Source organism: Tupaia chinensis, unplaced genomic scaffold, assembly GCF_000334495.1.
Source record: "Tupaia chinensis unplaced genomic scaffold, TupChi_1.0 Scaffold000146_1, whole genome shotgun sequence".
Classification (NCBI taxonomy): domain Eukaryota; kingdom Metazoa; phylum Chordata; class Mammalia; order Scandentia; family Tupaiidae; genus Tupaia; species Tupaia belangeri.
Window position 1 is genome coordinate 17316371 of NW_006159616.1, and position 7721 is coordinate 17324091.

General features: G+C 43.3%; 1 protein-coding gene across 3 annotated transcripts in view; it reads left to right on the top strand.

Moving 5' to 3' along the window:
- DNAJC11 (DnaJ heat shock protein family (Hsp40) member C11) overlaps nucleotides 1-7721 on the top strand; it is a 107489-nt gene that overhangs the window by 21440 nt on the left and 78328 nt on the right. The window contains exon 2 of one of the 3 annotated variants that reach the window (XM_006145391.2): nucleotides 1706-1767. The exons of the other annotated variants lie outside the window; for them this stretch is intronic. The gene's annotated coding sequence lies outside the window, so the exon portion shown is untranslated. The remainder of the gene's footprint in view (nucleotides 1-1705; nucleotides 1768-7721) is intronic. 3 annotated transcript variants of the gene reach the window in all.

Consider the following 7721-nt stretch of genomic DNA (forward strand, 5'->3'; position numbering starts at 1 on the left):
AAGGAAAGTAAGAAAGCAAGCCACCAGGTCCGGGACTCAAACTGTGGTTGGCCGTGAAGGAATCTAGCACTCTTGACCCAATGCCAGCTGCAAGCCTCTGTGTTGTGTTTTTTTGTTTGCTTTTTGAGAGAGATTTTTGCTTGCTGGAGAGATAGAGAGACAGAAAGCGAGCAATCACCGCCCCCCCCCGCCCCCCAATAGTACAATCCCTTCTCCTCCATTCTCCTCTTGGAATTTTGGGCACACATGCACACACGCCCAGTGTGAGTTTGAAGCCGCCAGGCCCAGGACTTGTGTTGTGGCTACTCGGGAGTCCAGCACTTAAGCACCATGCCACCCGCTGGCCCCATGGTATATGTATTGTGAATACCTAGTTTTTTCTCTGTAGAGCATTGACTTTCACTTTCATAAACCAAAGTTTCTTTTGAACCAGGCCACCCACATTACTAGTTCCTTTTTTTTTTAAGAGACTTTTGATATAGGGTGCATGTGCTCACCAGAGAGAGACAGAAAGTGAAAAATCACCTCCTGGAGTGATGGCCAAGCTGCAGTCTCTTGTCCTTCATTCCTCTCTCGTGATCTTGGGCGCACATGCGCACAGCTTGAAGTTTTAAGCCATTGGGTCCAGGACTCAAACAGCTGTTGACTACGTGGGAGTTCAACGACATAACCATTACATCGTCAGCTGGTCCCAGATTTCTAGCCAGTTTTTGGGTCAGTAGTTTATAACCAAATAAACCCCTCCTTATCTTAGACAAGTCATTTGATCTTTTTGATCTTTAGTATTTTTATTTGTAAAATGGGGGTTCTGGCTCCAACCATTAAGACATTTTGTTAATATTAATGTATTGAATGAAAAAACATGAGTAGAAGTGTTTTGTTTGCTACTAATTTGTATGCATGCACTCTTTTATTTTTATTTTATTTATTTATTTTTTTTTGCTATAGGACACGTGCACTCGCCAGACAGACAGAGAGAGACATAGAGACAGAAAGCGAGAAATCACCCCCCAGGGAGGATGGTCATGCTGCAGTCCCTTCTCCTCCATTCTCCTCTTGGGATCTTGGGCATGCACGCACACGCGCCTGGCGTGAGTTTTAAGCCACCGGGTCCGGGATGGGAGTCCAGTGACATAGCCATTACACTAACTGCTGGTTCCCTTATTTATTTATTAATTTTTTTGGGGGGGAGAGGTTTTTTTGTTTGTTTGTTTGTTTGTTTTGCTATAGGGCATGTGCGCTCGACAGACAGACAGAGACAGAGAGACAGAAAGCAAGAAATCACCCCCGGGGGGATGGCCACACTGCAGTCCCTTCTCCTCCATTCTCCTCTCGGGCTCTTGGGTATGCACAACCGTAAGCCACCGGCTCCAGGACGCGAACTGCAGTCGACTACGTGGTAGTCCAGTGACATAGCCATTACGCTAACTGTTGGTCCCATGCATGCACTCTTTAAGTCTTTTACTTCAAGTCTTCGTCTCTGTCTGCCTTCTGGATATCATGACTAAATGTTCAAAATCCACTTTCCCTCTAAGTCTAACTACCTCCAGATTTCTCCCTAACCCATACATTCAAGCCAAAAACCTGCAACGCTCTTTGATTCTTCTCCATTTAGCATGTAGTAATTGAGCCCCTTTGATTGTCCTGTAGATTCATGACAGTTTCAGGATTTCAGTCAATTCTGATCCCTTCATTTCTGTTTCAGCTTTAGGCTGCTGGCCAGCTCCCATTACATCAAACCAGAATGTCTGTTGCTGTTTCCTTCAGGTCTGTCTGATTTTGGTTTTTGTCTGTTTAAGTCACACTACACCAAATTAATATTAACAAACAGTACCAATCACATTATTTCTCTACCCAGAAATCTTTGACTGACTTCTGTATAGTTTCTGTCTACCTGATGGTGATGATCTTTCTACCTTCTTCACAGCAAAGCGAGTTCCATGTGGTCAGATTGTGGCTGGCTGGGCCACCATTATATCCCTGAACAGTGTAGGGCACGTAGTAGCTACTTATAAATGTTTGCTGGGAGGCTGGCAGGCGGTGTGGTGGCTAAGGGCACTTAACTCCTATGTGGCTGACCGTGGTTCAAATCCCAGACCTGGTGGCTTGTTTTCTCACTTCCTCTCTCTCTCTCTCTTTTTCTTGCTCTGTCCCTCTCTGGTCAAGTTAAAATAAATAAATAAATAAAGTTAAATAAAATAATTAAAACAAAACAAAAAAAAAAGTTTGCTGAATGAATGAGCAGATGGATGGAGGTCCCAGTTCATTTCTTGCCCATTTCTAGCATATTGTGCTCCTTTACTCTTGCCAGTTGGTTGGTATTCTTTCTGTCCCAATACCATCCTGTTTCCTCAGGGTATTTTTTTCTCTGAAATGCCTTAGCCCATCTCAGACACCCAAAGCAAATGAAAATTCTACTTTTCATGTTCCCCTGGATCTTACTACCTCATGAAATTTTCTTTGCATTCTGACTGCCCTGAACTTATTTGCACCATTAATATTAGCATTTCTGGGTCCAGCAGGTGACATGGTGGTTAAGGTGCTGGAACCCACATGGACAACTCCATGGTTTCAGTCTCAGACTCAGCATCTTGAAAAACACACAGATCCCAAAAGGGGAATGGAAGGAAAGGGATTATGGGGTGGCCATCTTCCCTGGGGGTTGTTTTCTCATTTTCCCTCTCACTGTCACTTTCCAGCAAGTAAGTGCATGTGCCCTGTGGCAAAAACTAGAAAAAAAAATTAGCATTTGTGTTTTATGTCATTTAGTTAAGTCAGTGTGTATAAAGGACCTTTTTTTTATTATTATTATTTTTTTTGGAGAGGTTTTTTGCTATAGGGCGCTTGCACTCCAGAAAAACAGAATCAGAAAGACAGCGAGAAATCACTCTCTGGGGGTATGGCCACACTGCAATCCCTACTCCTCCCTTCTCCTCTTGGGATCTTGGGCACGCACGCACATGAGCCCAGCGTGTGTTTAAGCCACCGGGTCTGGGTCTCGAACCATGGTTGACTACGTAGGAGTCCAGCGACATATCCATTACACCCACTGCTGGTCCCAGGACTTTTTTTATATGGGGAAAAACCTACATCTAGCTTGTATTTTCCTTTAGAGCAGGGCTCCTGTAGTAGTCTTGTTCTTCAGGTAGTACCTAGAGCCAGGCTGACGTTCAGTGAACTTAACTGATTAAAGCGACTCAGTATTTTGCTAACACCATACTCATTTTGTCTAAGAGCATTTTACTTTATGGAAAACATATATTCTCGAGGAATGAATTGCAGTGTTAGCAACCAAACCATTCTTGAAGAGCTTGTTATTAGAAAGAATTAATTTATTAACCAGCTTGATAAATCTAAATTTTCACTTAGGAAAATTATTTGAAGTCAGGTGCAAGAGGAAGAGAGCAAATTGAAACACATGCCTTGATACTTGGGCTCCAGAGTGAATCAGAGCCTGTGGAGACTCAGTCCGAGCTTGTGAATATCGTGCCAGAAGATGAAACAGCCGTTTTTCCCTTGCTGGGCCTGTCCTTTTTCATCTGACAGATATTGATTATCTTCTTCTTATGTTTCTTTATTGCAGTGGGAAAAGGTTGCTTGTTTTTATCATTTTTGCACCAGCATAAAATGATGTTTTTAAAAGAAAATAAGCTTCAGATGGATCAGATATATTTTTGTACAGTTTGTTTTTGTCAGTTAAGTAGAGCTAAATTTTTACAATAGGTATAGATTGGTCTCACTAAATCCTGTTCTACTTGAAATGTTCCTTACAAAAGATCAGGCAGGATGAGTTAGTACAGTCTGTAGCACATTTGATATAGAATGATTCCAAATACATGGCTGGGGTGCTTTACTTTTTGAGGATGAATCCCTTGTACAGGACCTTATTTCCACACGTTCCAAAGATGTTCCTCATGTAAATGAAAGGAGACGGCTGTGTTGAGGTAGGAGGTGGCATCGGACAATGGTGTGGCTTAGGGGCCAGTGGGTGGAGGCTAAGGGGGCTGGATCCCATATGGCCCACAGCATGGTTCGAGTCCCAAACCCAGTGGCTTGAAAACCACACCGTGTGTATGTGTGTGTGCACACGCATGTGCACACTCGTGCATGTGCATGCATGTGTCCAAAATCCTTAGAGGAAAATGGAGGAGGGACTGTGGTATGGCCATCCCCCTTGGGGAATGAGTTCTCACTTTCCCACTCTCTTTGTCTGTCTCTGGAGCAAACCTTTAAAAAAAAAAAAAAGGGGGGGACCAGCAGTTAGAGTAATGGCTGTGCCGCTGGACTCCCATGTAGTCGACCGCAGTTTGAGTCCCGGACCCGGTGGCTTAAACTCACACCGGGCACGTGTGCGTGCGTGCCCAAGATCCCGAGAGGAGAATGGAGGAGAAGGGATTGCGGCGTGGCCATCCCCCCAGGGGAGGGGTGATTTCTCGCTTTCTGTCTCTCTGTCTCTCTGGCGAGCGCACGTGCCCTATAGCAAAAACCTCTCTTAAAAAAAAAAAAAGAGGGAGCATGGTAGGGCTTTATATGAGAGGGGTTGTATTATGTAAGACTTCAAGCTGTATAGTTGGAACTTTTACAAAAATGAAGTAGGAAATTTTTACCAAGTTCTGTTAAATGGTTGCTTTTTTAGTGCCTGATGAGTGAGTGGCTTAGTTTCTTAGTAGCTACGAAATGACCCCAAGTAGTATCTGACACCCTTTCTTTCCATGGAACAGCTCTTACTCAGCACAAAGCACCCATGCTGTCTGGTGTTAATTAGTTCCCAAATCTGCTTTTTCCTTTAAAGTGTATGAGCACCAAGTATCATAAAAAATTATACGTTTTTATTAGCTGATTCAGTTTATTTCAATCAGATTATTGTGGAACATATGGACAGTAATGAATCTTCAGTTGTGGCAATTAGGCAAACTTCCCCAAATCGAATAGAATTTGCTTGGTATAGATTAAGTTGCTGAAATTCAGTAATAAATAGGATTATAGCCTAGAAGTTTGAGTTTGAAATTATAGGCTTCAACAAAAAACCCGATGGCTACTATTCCTAGAGTGAATGTGGGCATGAGATATTATTGTTATTTGTATACTATATTAATCTTCAAAGTAATGAATTAATACCACCATTATGGTAATTATAGGTGCCCAAAATCCCAAGAAGAGAATGGAGGAAAAGAGATTACAGCAAGGCCGTCCCCCCAGGGGTAATTCTCATTTTCTCTCTCTCTCTCTGTCTCTCTATGGTGAATGCACCTGCCCTATTGCAAACTAAGGGGAAAAAACATAGTGAAAGAATGGAATGGAATTAGTCTCTGGATTTTTTTTTTTTTTTAAGAGCAGTTTCTGCTAAAGGGCACATGTGCTCAGCAGAGAGACGAAGAAACAGAAGGCAAGTTATCACCTCCCGGGGGATGGCCATACCACAATCCCCTCCCTTCCATTCTTTTCTCAGTATTTTGGGCATGCATGCACATGGGCCCGGCATGAGTTTTAAGCTGCTGGGTCTGGGACTCGAACTGTGGTTTGACTACGTGGGAATCCAGCAATGTAACTATTATGCCACCTGCTGGTCCCAGTCTCTGGAAATTCTTGTTTTTTTTTTTTTTTTTTTTTTTTTCTGCTATAAGGGTGCGTGCGCTCGCCAGACAGACAGAGACATAGAGACAGAAAGCGAGAAATCACCCCCCGGGGGGGATGGTCACGCCGCAATCCCTTCTCCTCCATTCTCCTCTCGGGATCTTGGGCACGCACGCACACGCGCCCAGCGTGAGATTTAAGCCACCGGGTCCGAGACACGAACCGCGGTCGACTACGTGGGAGTCCAGCGACATAGCCATTACGCTAACTGCTGGTTCCCGTGGAAATTCTTGTTTTCAATCTGTCAGTTTAGAAATTTTTAGAAAACTTAGGACTTGAGTATACATTCTTTTAAACATAAGAACAATGATACCATACATAATGTAACCTCAAGAAAACAACACTGAGTACTCATGAGAGAATGAGAGTGAAAAGGGCATATAATAATAGCATAGTTATTATTATGAAACTAATTTTGACTTTGCAGCCTACCCCCCCTCCCCAGAAAGGGTATCAGAGATCCCAGAGAAGCCCACCAGATGACAAGGCCTATTGGCACATATAGAGCTTCCATATAGCTTCATTTTTTACATTTCTATGTATCTGTCACTATTCTCCAACTCTTCAACAGACTTCGAATATTCCTTTCAATACGAATATATCAAATAATCCATCAATTACGTTTTTTTTTTCCCCTCTGAAGAGGCATTCCTCTCAGAGCTCTCTACACTATCGACTGTTAGGCCTGCTACATTAACTTCATTTTAGGATTCCTGTCGCCATCTTCCTGAGAATCTCTTCCAGGATCAGTCCTCATTTTACTGTATCCTATCCTTTTTTCTTTTTGATTTTTATTGCTTATTTTGTTAGAACTCAACTTCCAATAGTTTCCCTTACGAAGGTTGGTTGGGAAGGAAGTTTTTAGCCTTAGCTTATTGCTCAACATTTTTAATTTTGCTCTTTTACATGCTTGCTGGTTTAGTATAGAATTCTAGGTTCCAATTTTTCCATATTTTACCAACACTATTTTCTATTGGGTACGGTAGCCATCGTATTGGGTATTAGGTGGTATTATGGTAGTTGGGTTTTTTGTATGTTTGTGGATGTTTTGTGTCTCTGTGTGTGTGTGTGTGTGTGTGTGTGTGTGTGTGTTTTCCAGAGGACCTGCACACTTGCCTAAGAAACTTGAGAGAGAATGAGAAGGTACCCTCAGTGGGGTGTGGCCATGCTGCAATCCCCTCTCCTCATTCTTTCATCCTTTCAGGATTTGGGAATTGCACATACAAGCACTTGGCATATTTTTCAAGCTGCCAAGGCTGGGATTTGAATTGCAGTCAGCTTGTGAGTTTCTGCTCTGTTAACTACCAAGCCACAGGGCTGAACCTGTTGAGTTTTAAGAGTTCTGCTTTTGGGAGGCCAGCAGGTGGCATGGTGGTTAAGGCACTGGACTCCCATGTGGCTGACACCGTTTGAGTCCCAGACCTGGAGCCTTGAAAGCCATGCCGTGTGTGTGTGTGTGTGTGTGTGCGTGCGCGCGCGTGCGTGTGCATACATGCCCAAAATCCCAGGAGTGGGATGGAGGCCACCGGAGGTTGATTTCTCGCTTTCCGTCTCTGTCTTTCTTCATCTCTCTCTGGCAAATGTATATGCCCTATGACACAAACCTCTTAAAGAAAAAAAGAGTTTTCCATTAGTTTCCAGGTGTGGTGGTTAAGGCAGCTGCTCCCACAGGACCAACTGCATGGTTCAAGTCCTGGACTTGGCAGCTTAAGAAACTTGCCAAGGGGGCTGGCAGGTGGCATGATTGCTAAGGGCACTAGACTCCCACATCGCTGACCACTGTTCAAGTCCTGGACCTGGTAGCTTGCTTTCTCATTTTCTCTCTCTCTCTCTCTCTCTCCCCCTTTCTGGTCAAATTTAAAATAATTAATTAATTTAATTTAATTTAAAAAGAAACACACCAGGTCTGTGTGAACACATGTCCCAAACCCTAAAAGTTGGAAGAGGTAAGAGAATGAATTGTAACACGATCATGCCCCATGTGGGCTGTTTTCTCCTCTCTAGTGAGAGCACATGATCTGTGGCAATTTTTTTTTTTAATGTTCTCCATCTTAGGACCGGCAGGTGGCGTGGTAGTTAAGGACATT